Source organism: Periplaneta americana, chromosome 16, assembly GCF_040183065.1.
Source record: "Periplaneta americana isolate PAMFEO1 chromosome 16, P.americana_PAMFEO1_priV1, whole genome shotgun sequence".
NCBI classification, from domain to species: Eukaryota; Metazoa; Arthropoda; class Insecta; order Blattodea; family Blattidae; genus Periplaneta; species Periplaneta americana.
This window is the reverse complement of record NC_091132.1, coordinates 127,689,487-127,711,190: the sequence shown is the minus strand read 5'-3', so window position 1 is coordinate 127,711,190 and position 21,704 is coordinate 127,689,487. Positions and strand designations below refer to the sequence as shown.

General features: G+C 38.8%; 1 long non-coding RNA gene across 1 annotated transcript in view; it reads right to left on the bottom strand.

Moving 5' to 3' along the window:
* Window positions 1–21,704, bottom strand: part of LOC138691218 (uncharacterized) — a 1,067,443-nt gene that overhangs the window by 926,000 nt on the left and 119,739 nt on the right. The window contains exon 2 of the long non-coding RNA XR_011329767.1: window positions 5,973–6,007. This is a non-coding gene — a long non-coding RNA (uncharacterized lncRNA). The remainder of the gene's footprint in view (window positions 1–5,972; window positions 6,008–21,704) is intronic.

Below are 21,704 nucleotides of genomic sequence, written 5' to 3'. Positions count from 1 at the left end.
TGACGTTCTGGTATTGTAAGCTAGTTAAAGGGCTGTATTTCACGTCAATTGTACGCCTCGTACGCTCTACCCTCTGATTCTACTTTGAGCAACATTTTCAGCTTGTCTTCTCCATTGCTGATACAGCTCTCACGTACCGCATCTCCGAGTGATCCGAAGACGTGATAGTCAGAAGCGAGTCTTGTCCGTTGTACGTGACGTGGATCCGGTCGAGAGGACGCTTATCATACCACTCGGAGCACGCCCGAGGTCCTAATCTGCTCTGTTAAATTTTATTATTCAGTACCGTATTGTTATTTCAAAACAACGTGACGAGTAATAAGATTCCATTGTATTTATGATAAATATTCTATATTATACTTAATATTTCAAACAAATATGGATGAGAATAAATGTATTTAAACTCGTATTTTGTGGTTTTGATGTTTCATTGCCCTACCTTTTTTTCGGAGTTCGAAAAAGTGATCACGCCATCGCTTCATAGGTTTCAATTTTAAATTTGACACTGTGTTTTAGTATGACTCGCTTTTACTGCGACTCCGGGTTTGTTAAGTATTTATGTCAGTTGTAGATCTAATGTTTTCAATTTCTATTTCAAAATATATGTAATAAAATTTAAACAAATGATCAAAGAACATAATTATTTGAAAACGTAAATACCGCTATGATTATTTTAATTAATAATTGCGTTAAAGTAATTGGGGGGAGAATGTAGAAATTACAGAAATACAATATGCGCTATCTACCAAATAGTAATTGGGCACTGTTTTGCCCCTTTATAACCTCGTGATACCACCTCTTGTTGCTATAACAGCAGCGACCCTGTCAGGTATGTTCTCCATTACTTTGTGTAGGATGTCCACTGGAATGCGTCGCCATTCCTCTTGCAACATCGCACTCAGTTGGACAATGGAAGTTGGCCCCATGTTTCGGCGGCTACTGTGCAGTGGTATGCAGACAATAATGTTCACCGGTTGGACTGGCCTGCACAGAGTCCTGATCTCAATCCCACTGAGCACCTTTGGGGCGAATAGGACCGGCGACTGAGGTCTCGGGAGAAGTGGCCATCTTCCACTGTCCAACTGAATGCCATGTTGCAAGAGGAATGGTGACGCATTCCAGTATATATCCTACACAAACTAGTGGGGAGCATGCTTGACAGGGTGGCTGCTGTTATAGCAACAAGAGGTGGTACCACGAGGTTCTAAAGGGGCAAAAACAGTGCGTAATTACTTTTTGGTAGATAGTGAACAAGAAAATTTGATGAACATATGTTAAAGTGATGAAAATAAAAAAAAGAAAGAAAGAAATATGTAGAACTGTACTACTGCAGGCCCAGCGGAAAACTTAGTTTTTAAGTTCATAATGTTCAAGAAACAAAATTCAATTCCATGACCCAACATTGAATATAGATATTTTACTGGTGGTGGTGGTGGTGGTGGTGGTGGTGGTGGTGGTGGTGGTGGTGGTGGTGGTGGTGGTGGTGGTGGCGGCGGCGGCGGTGGTGGTGGTGGTGGTGGTATACCTAAGCTTGTGCCTGCATACGATTCTGATTGTAAGATTCTACGTCACTATTGCACCTCATTTAAAGGCTAGAATTGCCTGCGCTGAATACGCCTGCATTAAAGTATTAATTTGAGGTATAATATCGAAGAAGATACAGAAATAATTACACTCAAATAATAAATACAGTAAGAAACCAACTTCGTAATATACCGGTACTGTATATTCCGAGACGGTATTGATCCTAAAATGGAAAAGTTAGTTGCTATATCTTAGAATAAATTGTTATATTATTGAACATAATCACCTCTTAGCTCTATACGCTTAGCATAACAGTCGAAAGCAATTAAGAAATGCCTGTCTTGGTCTGCAATCCACTCTTTCAGAGTGCTTGTTACTGCTTCATTCGATGATTTTTTATATATAATTTCTGTCAATAAATGAGAGTTTAAAGAGGCTAAATATGAAGAACATAAGCAATGGTCAATCAATTCAAACACAAATACAGTGAATTCTGGATATAGTGAACTCGGTTATAGTGAACATTCGGCTATAGTGAACCTAAATCGTTGGTCCCGACCCGCATACATTGAAAAGTCTATTCGTATTTCCGTTTGTAGTGAACTCTCGGTTATAGTGAACCTTAAAAATTGAAGTTACAAGTTGTATTCTGACAAATTCTTATTTGAAGTTAGACTTTCTTCTTATGTATAAAATTGAAATAATATGTTCAGAACAATATTATAAGTTTCTTAATATCTATTTATTTATTCTGGCGAAGTTAAGACCATCTTCCACTTAGCCAGGAACAAAAGAAGCTGATACAACTTTACAGACTAATATTTAATGAACACTAATAAAAATTTATATATATATATAAATATATATATATATGTATACATATATTACATTTCTTACTCCTTTAGTCAAAGGACAAAGGTAGGATTAGTGATTCCTAGTAAATGAACTGTACTGTAAATCCAGGTAACGCGTAACGAACTTGCCTCGCTCCATCGTCGAAGGGTTGCCATTCTGTTCTCAGGCACACTACTCTAATGTTATTTCTAATCGTCCACCGTCAAAGAGTTGCCTTTTGTTCTCAGAAACATTTCCATTATGACGGGTAGCATCGAAACAACGGAAAATGATATTGCCTTCTTTTATTAAAAGGCGACGGACATTATATCCAGAGCATAAATGAAGGTAAGATTCCAATGGCTTTCACACTCCATTAGCTCCTTCCCAGTTTCCATTAAATAACCCCGGAAATTCCAAGGCTGAGTACGCAGTCAGCGTTTGTCATTTCTAATTAATCAGTCTGTTTCTAGTGCTCGAACAGTGAATGTACTGTATAAAAATGTCGAAGTGTAAAGTGTTTTCTTTGGAAGATAAGTCGAATATTATAAGTGAAATTGAACGTGGTCTTTCGCAAGCAGACGTGGGTCGACATCATAGTTTAAGTAAATCAACCACGAGAAACATCCTACAGTATACAATGTAATCCATTACACAAAAATGAAAATTTTAATTACTGTATAATATTTTATTTTCTTGTTGACAATTTGATCCATTCGTGTCATTGAAGCTTAGGGGAGAGACACTTCGGATTTAGTGAAACTCGGATATAGTGAACGAAATATGCAAGTCCACAGAGGTTCACTATATCCGGAGTTGACTGTATATGAATTTTCCACAAAGCAATCCGGGACTTTTGAGCCGGTGCCTTATCATCTTGCAAGAACAGCACAACTTTGGACATTATCATATTTCTTCACAATTTTTCCCTAAAACTTAATTAATAATGAAGAATAATTATACTTTCCCGTCACAGTTCTACGCTGTTCTCAGTGGTTTGTCGTAATTTTGTGTCCCCATACCAAAAAATAAAGACTAATGAGAGGAACTTCTCTTCTCTTACTGGACTCAAAATTTCTTTGGGCGCGGAGAAACTTAGTATATCCATTCTTTTTATTGTAATTTTGTTCCTTGACCATAATGATGGATACAAATTTCGCTGGTATTTAAGATACGATGCAAGAAAATTAGGAGAGTCCTCTTCAAACGGCGCGCCGCCGCCGGCAAGGTGACTTGGAAATTGTCACTGTGAGTCCTTCTGTTCAGCGTTCGTTTATCAAATTTGCATAGACGGAAACTACGAATGGCAGTCACTTCAGTCAATGGGGAGGGCGCCAACGGTTTTCGTGAGAGATGGATTGAGCGTGATGGTCCAGTATCCTCGCCTGTTAGATCACCTAATCTTAGCAACAAGGCTTTTATTGATCCATTTAGCAGTTATTTTTCTCATAACCAAATCATGATGTAGAATATGAAACACGCGTTCATAGAAAATTTCCAAAGTGATATATATGTATGTGCTCAATTCATCAATTTTCCAAAATCATACCATGCACGGCACCAATACTTTCTAGAGTGGTCACTGGTCACAGAAACAGCTGTTCCAACACGACGAGTTTGGTCCCCGTTCTTCCTATCAACCTATATTTTATGGTGGCGCACAAAAGACAATGTTCTCTCAATGTATTAAATTATGCACATGAATTATCTTGCCGGAAAATCTTAAAAAATATAGGTATACTTTATCACTTATCGATAATCAGTTTTATCGAAATTGAATTTTTACCTGACAAAATTTCTTAAAATATTCACAATATAGAATCGGTTAAACGTTTTATCACAAAATATTGAGTAACTATTTAGCAAACAACGTACTCTTTTCCAAGGCAATTGCTATCGTTGATGTCTACAAAATAGTTTCCTGGCTAACTATACAGGGTGGAACCTTGCAGATTTCCATAGCAAATAGCTCATGTTGCATGACACAAGAAAGTGTAATAAGATATTGGTGGAAAGTCCATAGTTTTCTCAGAAAAAATCTTTTCGCCCCCCTCCAAATGTTTAACACACTTTTCTTTTATTCGGTAACACACCTCATCTCACTACATCTCGCCAAAATATTATAAAAAATTGCAGAAAATTGTAAAAAATTGTAGAAAATTACTAAATTGTAAAACTGTAAAAATTGTAAAATATTGTAAAAATTTATAAAAATTGTAATTGTAATATTGTAAAATTTTGACTTGTTCACATCTTAAAGCTCCATTGCTCATGTAAGATCTATGGAATGTAATAAATGAATGAATGAATGAATGAATGAATGAATGAATGAATGAATGTATTGCCAGTAGAAACATGATTTTTGTCCACATCGACATAACATCTAATAAAGAATCATTTATCCCTCTGGAGTATTTCAATAGCGTGGACGGTTTTCGTGTAACTTTAATTTAAGAAACGATTAATTTCAAGCAAATGACTGATGCGAGCAGATAGCAATATTGTAGCCAAAAAAGGAAATGGAAGGTAGTTCACCTAGTCAGACAGACCTCGGTTCGTTTACCTCTTACATCTGTACTACGAGAAGAAAGAGCAGTGTGTCAGCGGCGATGTTGCCATACTGATGAAACTTCCAACTCAATTTTCCAATTAACCGTACATTAATCACAAAACGTAACATAGGTTTTCTATTCATTTAAGCGTAACTTATCGCCCGTTTCAATCTGCAGGATTAATTCACTTTCGCCCTATATATAAATACATCTTAGCACTAGAAAAACTGCATCATATTCCCGACCTAGGAAGCCACTTTTAATATGGCGTAACAATGTTGGAATAGGTTTGAAAGCAAAGACATAATAAAAACGAGTGTGTTTTATTTTTCTAATATATTCTTTCTAGCGTTCTGAAGGCACTCTGTTAGGTAAATCTAGTTATATCTCCTTACATTCACATATTTTCTTTACGAGGACTGATTCTGAGGTGAACAGATTCCAGTGCTTACCTCTCTTGCGGACATATTCGTTTATGATTTCTTTATTACAAATAATTACGTATTTTTACGTTACACAGACATATTCAGCTTTATGTTTGACACGTAATATCGATATTAATATTTACATAATTTTCAGCCCGCTTATATCTTTGTAAACCATTTGTGTACAGTACTGTATTACTTTACTATAGGCTATGATTTTCTCTTATTTTCATTTTGGGGCACAAATTAAATTATATTTTCCAATCTTTAACGTGTACACATAATAAGGAATGACTTTATCGCAGTCTATGTGCGTATATTTTAAATACATAATTGAGAAAATATGACAGAATTAATTTATTCTTTCACTTTAAAGAATGTGAATTCATGAAGATGAAAATTCATAAGCAGCACTTGAGTAAAGAGAGCAGGAATGTGAGAAAGAGAAAAAGCATATATGAAAGAATGCGAGAGATTTATAATTTTCTATGATACTTTAATTTACAGTGGAGTATGTAATTATTCATAACTGACTGAAATGAAGCGTTTAAAAATGAGAGGTTGTGCTGTACTCTTTAATCTTTGAGCGGTAAGGGGTTTCCTGCGATTATACGAGTAGATATGTATGAAGCCTTACCTTGTAGTAGATGGCTGACTGAACTACGACTGCACCTGAAAAACAAGAATAATTTTTTTAGAGTCATGTATGTTTAAATTGCTGATGTGATGAAGTAGGTATGTTTGATGATCGGATAGTAAAGAAGAATACATCATGCGCTTTGATAAACATTGTTCATTACTCTGCTTGTGCCAACACTAAATCTTAGTCCAAACAACTAAATGCAAATAGCCTACATTATAGAAAAACAAATAATACATTGAACCAATATAACTAAATACAACTTAATTGTAGTATATACTTGCAACATCTTTTTAAGTGGAGTTATATAAGAACGAAACAATGCATTGTCAGTGAAAGTTAGCAATTTACAAATGAAACTCTTACATATTTTATACACTGGGCATGTTGAAAATGTAAACAAAACATATTGACAAATACAGGGACATTTTATTTTTACTAACATTTTTAATATTAACCTGGCTATACCTTTGGATCAACGCCGTTTGCTACCCCCTTCCACAACTGGAATTCGATGATACTGGCGTAATATACAAACAAATCACTTTACTAGGTATAGGAGGGAAGAAAAGTAGTTCATCCATTTACGTAAACTAGGAAATATCGCGATTTTGAGTTTGATCAAATTCATTAGGTTTTTGTTTAATTAAAATACAGTACAGTATTAACAATGAGTGTTTTTACTCATCAACTGAGCTGTCCATGTGGACGTATTCATTATGCAGTGTATGTTATACTGTCTACAACACATTAGCACACAATATAGAGAATTAAGTTACATTGAAAAATAATCATAATATGGATATTTAAACATATTTTTGAAAAAATGTGGCCGTTCATTTCGATACAGGCTTCAGTTCTAATGTGCATATTATCGCACTATAAACTATTGTACGTAATTCCAATTACCAGGTTCGTACTTCGTATCAGTAACTCATGTTGAAATAATTCTGTACCTACTCTATAAAAGAGTACCTTACGTACTGTAAATTCAATCTTCACTTCTGCCCGATCCGAAAAGATAAAATTACTCAGACATACTATCTACTGTCCGTCCAAGTAATTATGTCGTAGGGTCGTAGAAAGGGAGGAAATCACGTGACAGTTAATTACTTAACGAGGCCTTTTTATTTAAGTTGTTTTAAACTGTTGTATAATATAACGTAGACGTCCAATTCCTAACAGAAATTAATGTTCTCACAAAAGAGCTAAGACGACAGCTCAGCCATTAGCTGGCGGATAAAGGCAGGTGGGGGAAACCGGGATACGACTTAGGCAAATGGACGATAGTATCTGTGCGAAAAGGATTCAATATTGAAAGCTCTTTCGTCACTGGAAAACGCGAACATATTTTTGGAACGTACTGTTTACTATGATCGTAAGGCTACTATGACTGTATATGCGGTCTTGGTGCAGGACGGTTGAACTTCAAGGGGTGGGAGTGAAGTACATTCAAAAACTCAGGTACAATAAAAATTGAAATAAAAATAAAATGATGTCCCTGTGCAACGATAATACTGGAAAGGTGGTTTCAAATTAAAGTGATATAAATTGTGCAATTGATACATAGGCTATGTCAATTAAGAGTCTGACACTTTCAGGTTTACATGGTACACGTTCTTGCTTTTGACACCTTTTGATTTATACGATATTAACTACATATGGACATAATGAAACACAACTCTGAACCATTAATGCACACTTTAAGTTATGATCATTGAGGTTGGCTCTTTCATATCCTTTGTTACGTTTCATACCTGAAAATAAAGCTTCACACACATAGGCCGAACCAAACATTGAAATTAAAGATGCCTCACGCCTGTGGAGACGAGGGAATCTTGACTCACGAAATCGGCTGTAAAAGTCTAGCAAACTACGTCTGTTCCTGTAACTATCAGCCAACTCAATGTTACATTAAAAGTTGATTAGTTACAGTTCGACATCTTTGGAGTATCATCAATATTTATGCTAAACGGTGTAGCAAATAGATCGAAATTCATTTTTAGATGACTCAAATCTTGAAATGTGTCTTCAAAGTCACTCATAAGAAAACAACTGGAGATGTTCAACATAACAGCCCACCTCTTAGTAATCAGACCCGGACCACATGTGCCAACCTGAGAAAATGACCAGGATCGCCATTGGACAGTTGACATTCCCATAATGACAGCATATTTTTTAAAGCTTGAATACTACAGAACATTGTGATCAGTTTGTATTTTCCAGCTCTGCAACAAGTTCCCCACTCATTTCCAGAAACAAATTTCTCTTTTCCAATAATTCAAAAAATCTACACAGAACTTTGTTACATTCCATGAAGTATGTTGCTTCCCATTCAGGATTCAAATCGTTTGTTGGCGTCAAAGGCCTTCGCTTTAACGGGTTACTTTCCATGACAAACAGGCGTCGATCTACAGCACACCACTGCTACCGAGAAGATACTGTACGCGTCCACTGCTCCGCTCGCACTGAGCCCGCACCTTGCTCAAAATCTGCACATAGAACCGCGTGTAGCCAGTTGGTTGTCAGTGGATTAGGCGATCAGAAAGAGTTTGGAGTGTGAGGCAGTGGCGGCTTCTCAAGGGGGTTGCAGGTTTGTACAACCCCCAGTAATGATCCTAATCTCCCAGCTTTGTTACTATTAAAAATATAATTTTATTTTACAATTTTCATTCATGACTATCTGCAGCTGGCGTCTTGTTTTGTACGTCTGCAGGAGCCTCCGAGCCTTTTGGTTTGCAAAGATGTTGAAAACCTAGGGAAGGTAGTTTATAGAGATGTTCGGCTAATGCGGGAACAGGGGGTTAGAGGCGTGGTCTACTGCTTTCCTCATTGAGAACGGTTTGTCGCACTCCCTGACATGGACACCAACGTCAGTGCAGAAGAAACTAAATTCACTGGAAAAGTATCTGTTTCAACTAGACATTTGTCCGAAGTAATAAGCATAAAAAATGTACTCATTCGGCTTGTGCAACAAACAGTCGCATATTTCGCATATTACTTTCTGAATCTGCGTGCACACAAACGGCACAATACATAAAGGAGCTTGTACTCGTATTTTGCTTTAAAGTTGTAAGAGTTTTCGTTCTGACAAGAAGTGCTGCTATCTCCCGACAGCCTACGAAAGCTGCATTTGAATTTTATGAACGAAAACGTTGCACTTTGTATTGGTACTTGGTAGCATTCTGATGACGATTTTGTGCTCAAATGTTTTTCTTGAGGGTAAATCGCAATATAATAATAATAATAATAATAATAATAATAATAATAATAATAATAATAATAATAATAATAATAGTTTTATTTTCCCTGGCAGAGTTAAGGCCATCAGGCCTTTTCTTCCACTCAACTAGGATCATTCATTCATTCATTCATTTATTTTATTCCATAGATTTTACATGAGCAATGAAGCTTTAAGATGTGGAACATGTCAACATTTTACAATATTACAATTACAATTTTTACAAATTTTTATAGTTTTACAATTTAGTAATTTTCTACAATTTTTACAATGTTGTACAATTTTTTTTACATTTTGGCGAGATGTAGTGAGATGAAATGAGGTCCGAGGATTCGCCAAAATATTACCCGGCATTTGCCTTTTCGGTGGGGGAAACCTCGGAAAAACCCAACCAGGTAATCAAATCAAAGGGGGTAATCAAATCAAAGGTGTTGATGCCAAGGACTCGCCATAGACCATCCGGCTTCAGTCCCACGGCTGTGGAAAACCTCGGAAGAAACCAAAATCCAAAGGGGGATCCAACCCAAGCCCGAACGCAGCTTCGGATCAGCAGCCCAGCGAGTCTGCCGACTGAGCTACATCGATGGCTCTACTAAAAGTATACAATACATAGCCAATCAGATTATTAAATTTACAAACGCAAACGATCATTCATAAGTTGAGCTATATTATAATACAAAACAATTTAATTAAATTTAAGGCATAAACAATTCAACCAGTTGTGATATACAGAAATTGATAATACATATCATGCAAACTACTTCAAATTACAAACACAAACAATTTATCAGTAGAGCTATATAGATTACTATTCAATTTAAAGCATATACAATTCATAGGCCAAAACTATACAAATATATACAATGCAAAGTAGCATACTTTCATTAAGCTATACAAATTTGTGCAATTAATATCAAGTAGATTAATTCAATTTATAATCATAAACAATTCATCAGTTGAGCTATGCATATTACCATTCAATTTACAGTAGGTCTATATACAATTCATCAGTAGAGCTACACAGACTAGTAATCATTTTAAGAATATATACAATTCATCAGCCAAACTATACAAACATATACAATTAAATTAGTTCAATTTATAAACTTATTTTCGTTAAGCTATACAATTCATATGAAGTAGATCAATTCAATTTATAAGCTTAAACAATTCATCAGTTGACCTATACAGTATACTATTCAATTTACAGTACATACAATTCATAAAAAAAATACAATACATAGTAAACAGATTAAGTCAATATAAAAACATATTTTAGTTGAGCTATATAAAATTGTACATCTCATTTAAGTAGAGTAATTCAATTCACAAGCATATCAAATCATATACAAAGAAAATACATACTGGTATACATATATGAACTTAAAAATAATAATAAACATAATTAAGTAGAAAAGAGAGATTGAATACATATACACAATCAGTATTAACTTTGAAATAACGATAATAAAAAATATATATGTAATAAAAAAAAAGAGACTGAATACATAATCACAAACAGAAAAATGCATTCTAGTATACAAGTATTAAGTTAAAAGAAAAAAAAAAGAATTAATACATATGAATATAATCTCACAACTAAAGGAATAGTACAATTAGTATGATCAGCACAGCACGTGTTACATTGAGACAATGACAATTACCTAGATATTAGTGGTAATGGAAAAATAAAGTAAGGACTGTGTAAAATAATAATAATAATAATAATAATAATAATAATAATAATAATAATAATAATACATAAAAATTATACCTAAAAACTAGTTCTGTGCATTTAAAATATCTCTAAACAACCTAATTTTAAACAACTGGGGACTAAGACTATCCCTGATTTGCAGCGGCAGCGAATTCCATGAGCGGGCCATGGCTATTGAGAAAGAACTTTAGTACAGAGATGTCTGATGACGTGGTATTGATAGCAATAGATTGTGCTGTGAACGTGTATTACGATTATGATGTGAAGCTAGGAGAGTAAACCGAGAGGCAAGGTAGTTGGGTGTGGAATCATGTATAATTCGATATAGCAGGCAAAGAGAATGTACTAATCGTCGATCTTGCAAGCGGAGCCAGGAGAGTCGTAGAAAATATTCCGATATATGATCATGTCGGCGGATATTGAAAATAAATCGGACGCAGACATTATGTACACGTTGAAGTTTTTGAGAAAGTTCAGCACTTAGGTCACTATATAAAACATCACAATAGTCAAAGTGAGGCATTACAAGGGTCTGTACTAGAATTTGTTTTAGTTTAGAAGGAAGGAAATTTTTCAGGTGTTTCAAAGAATGCATGATAGAGAAAACTTTTCTACAGATATATCTGATTTGCGTATTCCAGTTCATATTGGAGTCGAAATAGATGCCGAGGTTTTTTACAGTAGCACTGAAAGGAATTATTTTGTTGTTGAGAGAGACAGGCTGAAGGGTGTTCATAGTAATAGAGGATAAAAGCCTTTGCTGCCCCAAGAGAGTGGCTTGGGTTTTATCTGGATTGATATTTAGCCCAATTTTCTTGCCCAATTATTAATTGACATAAGATCGTCATTGAGGCTCGACAAACGTTCATTAAGAGTATCAGGCCGAGAGTGTATATATATACTTGAAGGTCGTCCGCATACAAATGATATCGGCAGTGCTCCAGAACTGAAGAAATGTCATTAATATATAGAGTGAAAAGTAAAGGACCTAGTACAGACCCCTGAGGGACACCTGCTCTCACGTGTCGCCAAGAAGAAGAACGATTATCATGACATACACATTGCTGGCGGTCGCGAAGGTAGGAGTCCATCCATGTGACTGCACTCTCAGAAAGATGCATTTGCCTTAGCTTTGAAATCAATATGTCAATGTCGACAGTGTCAAAAGCTCGGCTGAAGTTAATTAGTGTCAATACAGTAATTTCACGTCTGTCTATAGCTTCACGAATGTCTTCAGAGATCTTGAGTAGAGCAGTAGTTGTACTATGGCTATTTCTAAAACCTGATTGACAGGCGTCCAATAGATTGTGTGTACCAAGGTAAGCAGTCAGCTGTTTGTAAACAATGCGTTCTAGGGCCTTCGACAGTGTGGGAAGAATGCTGATTGGTCTGTAGTCATTTGCAGTCATTGGTTTGGCGGTTTTAGGGAGTGGATGAACGAGGGCGTATTTCCATTGTTGTGGGTAGGTAGAGGTGATGAGGGAAGCATTGAAAATGTAAGACAAGGTAGGGAGAATTATATATAAAATCAAATTTAACATCAAAATATTAATGCGATCTGTGCCTTGAGCTTTAGTTTTAATCCTTTGTAGTGCTATTTTTACGTCTAGATCAGTGACATTAGTGAAATAAAATTTGTCGCGGTCTGGGATGGGAGCGGTTGAAAGTTCATCTATGGCTTGTTGTTTCAGGTCAATATTGGGATGTGAAGTGGAAGCGGATGTAAAATGGTCATTAAGTACATCTAGAGGAATGTTGATGGGATCCGTTGGCGTCTTATTCTGTCCTATCCCCATTTGTCGTAAGTTGTTCCATAGTTCACGTGCATTTGTGGACGGCTCGATTAGGCTATGGGTGTGTCGGAGTTTGGAGTTACGTATCATTTGTGTGGTTTAATTTCTAAATTGCTTGTATATTTGCCAGTTTTCATCAGTTTTATTGCGTTTAAATTTACGAAAGGCTTCATCTCTTCTACTCATGTGATCACGAATTGATTCGGTGAGCCATGGTGCATGACAGCGCTTCAGACGCTTTGTTTTTGTAGGTGCGTGTTTATCATACTACTGCAATACTAAAGAATTGAAAGTGTCGATTTTTTCGTCTACGGTGCGTAAGTTCCAGATAAAACTCCAGGGAAGTTGAATGGCGTCGTCTGTGAGCTTTGTGACATCTATATTTTTTAGGGCTCTGTACGTTAAAATTTTAGAGGTTTTTTTTCGGGCACTGTAATGAGTATTCAGCAAAGATTAAATCATGTGCAGATAACCCAGGAACAGGTAACTGTCCGTGTTTCAGTATTCTCTGTGGCTGCGATGTTACAATTAAGTCTAGAAGAATATCTGATGTGCTGGTATGGTGTGTAGGTTGAAGGGGGAGAACAGACATACTACAAGAATGGAACATATTTTTAAGCTGTGTGGCAGAGGTAGAATTAATAATGAGGTCAGTGTTGAGGTCACCCATAAGACTGACGTGTTCATAACAAGGTACAGTGTCGATAAGAGCATTTTCAAGATCACAGAGATAACCGATTTTAGGGGCTTTATATATAACACATATCAGACATTTCTGTACGCTAGTTTGAATTTCAATAAAATGGAATTCTGGACGACCACAGTATTCAGAAGCGGACTGGCATATAACCCTAGGTTGCAGTTCATTTCTAATGTAAGCGGCTACGCCTCCACCTCCCTTGCCTACTCTGTCATTTCGAACAAGAGTGTAGCCATCTAACTTCACAAGGGACGACGGTAAGGTTGGCTTCAGCCAGGATTCACTTACTAAAATCACACTAATTTGAAGGGGTGTGAAGATTGAATGAAATTCATGGAAATGATAAAGGAGACTCTGACTATTGACGTGAGAGATTTTTAGTGAGGTTGGAAGAGCTGTGAATGACCGATGTTGTTGGGTGTGGGGAAAATAACGGGTCGCTAGAATTGGCAGTATGGTCTAAAGAACTGCTAAGTGGGAGGGGAAAGTCGGAGAAGGGATTGCTTGCATCAGGGGTAGTCGGAACATTCCAGTTAACTAAGTCAATATTGCCAATATAAAAACTAAGAAACAAAGCAACTAAAAGTAGCTGGTTACTTAGGAAACAACGACTAGTATCTAAAATTAAATTTAAAACTTAAAATTCTTAAAATGTACTTAAATCTAGCATTAATAGTCTAAGAAGATTGAAGCAGTAATTAGGAGAGGGAGAGACCGATTTATTAGCGAAGTGATGTCTCCATATTTCTATTACATGTATTCGCGGGGATGTTCTGGCGACTTCGTTAGAATTAGCTTCCTCACACAGGTGTTTCGTCACTTGTCAGCATCGGACAGATTTAGGGCCACCTTGAGCGGGGTTTCGTATAGAGACTCGATGAAGCATAAAGCCCTAAAGTTAGACTGGACCCGTGGGAAAGATACTGCCAAGCTCGGGTTTTCCAAAGAACGGGTATTCTTGTGAGATATACAAACTAATTAGATGTTACGGGAAATCCAAAGTTTAAATTTAGAGATGACATATTTCGCGCCCAATAAGAAGAGATCTTGGTCCAGCGTATGAGGTCACTTTGGACCAATAGGGAATAGATTTTAGGCCAGTTAGTGACGTAGTTTTTAACCAATAGAATAGTTAGTTTTAGCGTAGGATAGGTTTTTATAAATAAGGGTGACGGGGAGCGGAGATGAGGACTACTATTCCGCTTCGGAGCGGAGATCAGAAAAACAACTTCACATCGTGTCGACAGGATAACTACTTTTCTTCGTGTAGACGGCGCGACATCTTTTTTTTGTGTCGGCGGCCCAACTTAATAGTCTTTCTTCAGGCGAAGACTCGATAGATTGAACTTTGTCATCGGCGAGACTACTCGCCTACGTTTAGGAGCTTCGATCGTAGTGTACGGGACAGAGTATTGAATTTATAGTATCGGATAGAGCTTATTCAGAGCTGCAACTGAGTCGATACAGAATTGCGACCAACGATTGAATTATAAGTCAGCCGGAAATACATACTCTAGGGTTTACCAAGTGAATACGACAATAAACTTATAGTTTTGGAATTTACACTGCCTTTTATATAAGTAGCCGGCTTGGGATTATTCCCGACATCAACCTACACCACAACCGTACCTCGGCTACCCTGAGTGAATCTCACGCAACATCGAGACACACCCACCTTCAAATGGCGCCCAACGTGTGGTCCCAATAACCACTCACCCTCAAATGGCGTCCAACGTGGGAACACAACAACGATACCACCCCCAAATGGCGCCCAACGTGGGGCCCCAACAACGATACCACCCTCAAATGGCGCTTTCCAACGTGGGGCTCGAAGGAAGACAGCTGTTCCAGTGACCGGCCCCGGGTGCGAACACAGCACCAAACAACGAGGAGGACCGGACGGAGCAGTTCAGCCCTGCATAGCCGAGGAACGACGCTGGAAGGCGGGAACAGAACCAAGCCATCGCGACATCACGACAACACTAGAGAAGACAACACGGGGACCACCAGAGAAGGCGACTCGGAGAGGCGGTGGCAAGTATGAATAGAAGACGTATAAATGTGTATATATGTATATGATATTTTGGGGGAATAATTATAAAGTGTGTATGTTTCAATTTCTGGTGTGATATTTCGGGTGTATATATATATGTATTTTTTTGTGTGTGTGATATTTTGGGGGAAAGAGTGAAATAAGTGTATTGCGTAATTTGTTGGAAGTGAGTCGAGTGCAAATACAGGCCTAGTTAGATTATTATTGGGAAAGCAAGCGTCGGATAGATGACAGAGTAGCATATAGATGATACTACGTAGCCATAGGAGTAAGGTAGTTAGGAAAATACGAGAAAGACGAGGAAATAGAAACAAGGGAACCATGGAGCAAAGGAAGGACGAGGAAATTATGGAAATTAGGGAGGAGGTCGAGAATAACGCAGGACAAGAAATAGAGGGAGAGCGAACGGTGGAAAAGCAACAGAGTAGAGACAGTGGCAAAGGGGAAATGACGCTAGAACGGTTATGGGAGCAGATGAGACAATTCATGGAAAATAAATTAGACAACAATTCAAGGGAAAGTAGAGAACAAATAAAACAAATGGAAACTAAATTAGAGAATAACTCAAGGGAAAGTAGAGAACAAATAAAGCAAATGGAAAATAAATTACACAACAATTCATGGGAAAGTAGAGAACAAATAAAACAAATGGAAAATAGATTGGGGGAAAGTTCGAGAGAGATTAGAGATCATATTGCAAAATTAGCGGAGAGAGGAAACAAGATGGAGGACAAAATAGAGACGCTAGAGGGGAAATTAGCCGAGAATGGGATCGGAATGGAGAACCAATTGAAGATAGCTATGGATAGGATGTCAGAAAGTATGAAGGATTTAGAAGTTAGAGTTAGAGATAGCGCTACTAGAGAGAATAGCGACCTAAAATCAGCTGTTGAGGAAACGATAGTGGAGAAGGTTCGAGAAATTCAGAATTCGGTGGAAGAGAAAATAGGTGAGATGGATCAGGAAGTGGACGGTCTCAAGCGAGCCATAAAGAATAAAGAAAGGGCGGATAACGAATGTTTGGAAGAATTAAGAAGTAAATTAAACTCAATAAACGACGTACTAATTGGGGGTAGTCCCGCAAATTTAAGCGGACATAGCAGCTCGGACCGTGCAGTTTCTAGACAAGAGGGCACAAGTGAGAGCCCGGCATCAGGTAGTAACATAAATGTAAGACATGTCAACAATAGTGTCAGTGAGGAATGTCAGACCTCACGTGATGACGTGCGTAGTGAGTTGATAAGTGTAAACGACAAGGCATATTTAGGCCGTCCCCAGTACCCCGCTCACATTTTGAATGAGATTGGTTACCCTATTTTTGATGAGGTTGAATTTTCAAACCCACATAACTACATAAGTGAGCTAGAAACGTACTTTAGAGTAAGAGGGGTGCCGGATGACTTAAAAATGACTGTCGTACGAAAGAGCCTAAAGAGCCGACCACTCAACTGGGCGCTAGTGGCCCTAGGGGATAATGTCACTTATGAGGAATTTAGAGAAAAATTTTCGGAGAGATACTGGGGACAAAGACAACAACAAAGAATTAGGAAGGAAATTAATCAGAGCAGGTTTGACGCGGGAAGAGGCGTCTCTATGATAGATTATTTTCTTGAACTGGTTAAGAAAGGGAAAAGCCTCAATCCGCCAATACCGGATTCAGAGCTGATCCAAACTGTGATTTCGCAGTATCCCGAGAACATAAGATATAATCTGATCGTAGCAGGGCCCCGAGACTTCGGGGAAACAATAGATTTATTGACTGCGCTGGATGGTTCGGACGCCACGCACTATGAATGTAGTGGACAGGCAGATTATGAACGTGGCAAAGGAAAGGGTTCAAGCCCCACCGACCAGAAAGCGGGGAAGGGGGCAAGTACGGCCTTTTCATCCCCAAGGACAGGAACCCAAAATCAGAGTAGCTGGGGTTGTGATAGGAGCCCCAACAATGCATATAGTCGATACCATAATGGTCAGAACGGAGGGAATAGTCCCAACAGGGAGAGAAGGATTGACCCGCCCTTTGGGGGCCCTTACAATAATATTAGGAACAACCAGAGCAGCCACAACAGGATGAGAAACGATAGAGGAGGTGTTGGTCCCGTGCGTAGGGTTAACCACATACGATGGTACACGGGAAGACAAGAGAACGGAAATAGTAGGCTTAGAACCCAACCACATTGGCTTCGAAACAGAAATTACCGACAGGGATTCTGGCAGCCTAATTTTAGCAGGGGACCGCAAAATCGAGTTGATTGGAGGAGACAAGAGCAGGAGAGAGGTAGGCGAGACGTCCTACAAGAAATGGCCTCACAAGGGTGCAATAGGCCCCCTACACAGTGTAATGTGGGACAAAGTAGGAATAGAGACATGAACGGACGTCAGCAAAGTCCGGTCAGAATGAATATGGACCGGGAGCCTATAAATTGTAGAAATAGAGACCAGGTAGCAGTGGAAGCGACTGCATCACACTCGGGAAACTGCTAGACAGAAGTCTCAAGGGTTCGGAGATTTCTGTAGCTAAGTGCAATAAGTCACTATCAAAAGAATCCACCAACGCGGTAAGCGTAAAGAGACAGGGCGAGATTACTAACCCAGAGTTAGAAAATAATGGGACTTATGTATTGCCTTATATAGATGCCAAAATATTTGGGATAAAGTGTTGTGTGTTGTTGGACTCGGGCTCCACAAATAACGTATGCAGCTTGGAATTTTTTCAAAAGGTTAGGGATTCAGGAATAAAACTGCAAACGTTACCCATATGTTCACTGTACTGTGCGGGCGCCCTAAGCAAGAAGAAGGAAAAGGTAAAATATCAAGTATGGTTCGAGTTAGAGTGCGGAGACGTGAAATTAAATGCTATTTTTCTTGTGATACAAAGGTTGACTAGCGACATCATTATTGGAGTAGAAAGCTTCTATGAATGGCACGCGCTATTAGATTTCAGGGAAAACAGACTAGGGGTTACGGCAGGTAACGGCAGTGTAGGCCATGTCCCATTCAGTAGGGATAGCGCTAGATCGGAGTTAGATGAAAGAACCGCGGAAGAGATAGGATTACAAGAAGAGTTATTTTTCGTAGAGCATCTAAAAATTTGTAAGAATGTAATTATAGAGGTTAATCCGTGGGAAGGTAACGAGGTAACTAGGGGAGTGTGTCAAGTAGACTGCGGAGAATGCGAATTGTGTATCGGCGAATTAGTCCAGGCGAGACAAATAGGACGCAATCTCATTAGCGGTAGGGCCAGATATTGTAATGAGATTTCGCCGGGCGATCTTAGACAGGTAGACGCGTATAACAATAGGAAGACAGGTACTTTCGAAATAGTGAGAGATAAAGTTAACCAGGCACACGGCCTGAGTGAGAGTGAAAGAAAACGCTTAATGGATGTTGTAGGTAGCCATTTAAATGTCTTTTCAGACGCGCCGGGTCTGTGTAGAGTGTATACACACAAAATTAAGGTGGTAGGAATGGAGGAATTTCGGCATAAATGTAGACCCATCCCCCTATCTTTAAGGGATCAGGCAGACGAAGTCATAAATGATATGTTAAAAGACGGAGTTATAGAAGTATCAGACTCGCCTTATGTAAATGCATTGTGCTGGGTTAGGAAGCCCAATGGAAGCTTAAGAGTAACGATCGATGCCCGACACGTTAACTCGTTTTTAGTTAAAGATAATTTCAGGACGGAGTCAGTGGACACTTTGTTAGGCCGTATCAGTGACTGTTCTATATTCACTAGTTTGGACTTGACCAGTTCGTATTGGCAGATTCCGCTTGACGAGGACTCGAGAAAATTCACAGCGTTCCTACATAACGGGAAAGTTTATCAGTATACCCGATGCCCATTCGGCATCGCGAGTTCTGGATCTGCGCTACTAAGGGCACTTGACATAATTTTTGGTGATTCGACGAAAGGTTTTCTGGCACAGTACATTGACGATTTTCTTATATATGGCAATAATGTGGATAGGCATATTAGGGATATTGATTTTGTACTTACTAAATTGAGAGAGGCTGGTATGACAGTCAAGCTGGGGAAAACAGCATTTTTTAAAGTTGAGACAGTTTTCCTGGGTTACGTAATTTCGTCTGACGGAATTAGACCGGACCAAGAGAGAATTCAGAGCATTTCGAGGATCCCGCCGCCGCGGAACCGGAAACAGGTTCGTAGGTATCTAGGTATCCTACAATACCAGAATCGGTTTCTCGTCAATTATGCTAAGCATGTAGCCCCACTCAGAGCATTGTTGAAGAAGGATACACCCTTCAGGTGGGGGTCGGCAGAGCAGGAAGCATTCGATCGAACGAAACTGCTTTTTGCCGACTCAATTCTGTTGGAAAGGCCTAACGACAGCCTACCTTTTCAGAGTTATACGGATGCGTCTTCATATGGATATGGAGCAATTCTATGTCAGACAGATGAAGATAATAAGCGACATGTGATTGCCACAGCTTCTAGGGGACTGTCGCGTACCGAAAGCAACGCATCAATCACGGAACTAGAGATTTCTGCTGTGTACTTCGCACTACAGAAGTTCCGTCAGTATATCTTTAATAGGCAGATAATCATATTTACTGACCATGTAAGCCTAGCGTTTCTGAGTAGATGCAAATTGACGAACTCTAGAATATCTAGATATGTGCACGAAATTTTGGCTCATGATGTGACGATCAGACATATTCCGGGGGCAGACAATATCTTTGGTGATTGTCTCTCTCGTTTGAATTCCAAATCGGGGCTACCGGAAACTATCACCGCCCCCGCGTACGAAATTGCCGTGATGAAAATTGATTCCACGAGGAATGGAGATCTGACGGGAAAATTTCGGAGAATTGCAGATTTGCAGCAGGAAGATTCCACGATAAGGGCCTTAATGGACAAAGCTAGAGAAATCTCACAGGTGAAAGACGAAGTGTATGGATTGCGCTCTGGTATCTTGTATAAATTGCATGGTAGGGATATCCAGAAGTGGAAGATATACATACCTGCGAGTATGGAGAATGAACTTATAAACAACTTTCACCTATCTATGTGTCACTCTGGGAGTGATAGGATCATTTTAACTATGTCAGAATCATTTTATATTAAGCAACTGTCAAAGAAGGTTAGAAGGGTAATATCTCGTTGCGAGGTCTGCCAGAGGGCGAAACCTCTAAATGTAAGGTATGACAATGTACCACAGGTCATTATCAGGGGTAAAAAGAATGAACTTGTAGCAGTGGACGAACACGGTCCAATGCCCACATCGTCCTTCGGACACAGGTACATATTTGTTACGTACGATGTCTTCACAAAATTTGTAAAGATTTACCCTTTAAGAAAGATCTCTAGTAAGTTGTGTGCTGACAAGCTGGTTAGAGATTACATACCGACTTACGGTCCGGTAACAGCGGTGCTCAGTGACAATGTTTCGGTACATAAATCGAAAGTGTTTTGCAAAAGGCTGGAAGATGCGGGCGTGAAGCTGTACAATTGCTCCGCATACTTTCCCAGCGGTAATCCCTGCGAAAGAGCGCTTAGGGATATATCATTGTACCTCCGTATTCTGTGTCACCGAAACCATAAGGACTGGTTTAGGCAATGTGAGGTGATTGAGAGAGTCATGAACCACTCTATCAATCCAACGACCGGAATAGCTCCGATCAAACTTATGTTAGGGATCGATCCCGATCCCATGATAAAGAGTTTGCCGCAGGCAATACAGGAGGGTGAGCCTCCTAGTGCGGAACTACTGTGTAAACTAGCTTTCGACCGAATCAGGAAAAAGGCTGAGTATAGACTCGGTAAAGTTAAAAGATATCGCCACAAATGGGAGCCCACACCCGGCGATTTGGTATTGCTAAGGGACGTGAAGTTATCTTCCGCCCTTAGAGGACGTTACTCACGCATGGAGTTACTGTACAAGGGGCCCTACGAAATTAAGAGTAAATACGGAGACCATACTTTCGAATTGGTAGAAAGGGGAAAAAGTAAACCTGTGGGAAGGTACCACAAGCAACTCTTGCGGCCTTTCAAACAGGAGAGGCTAGGAGGCAGGAATGAGAAAGAGTAGGATGGTTAGTCTCACGCGTACAGCTAGGTGAACCTGTACAGGGCGGCTGGTACAACCAAGCACGCAGAGTGTGTAATTGATCAATTAATAAACAATTGTAAATATGTGAATGCATGGGATTGTACATATGTAAATGTGAATATAAACTGTACATTGTTGTGCTTATTGTGTG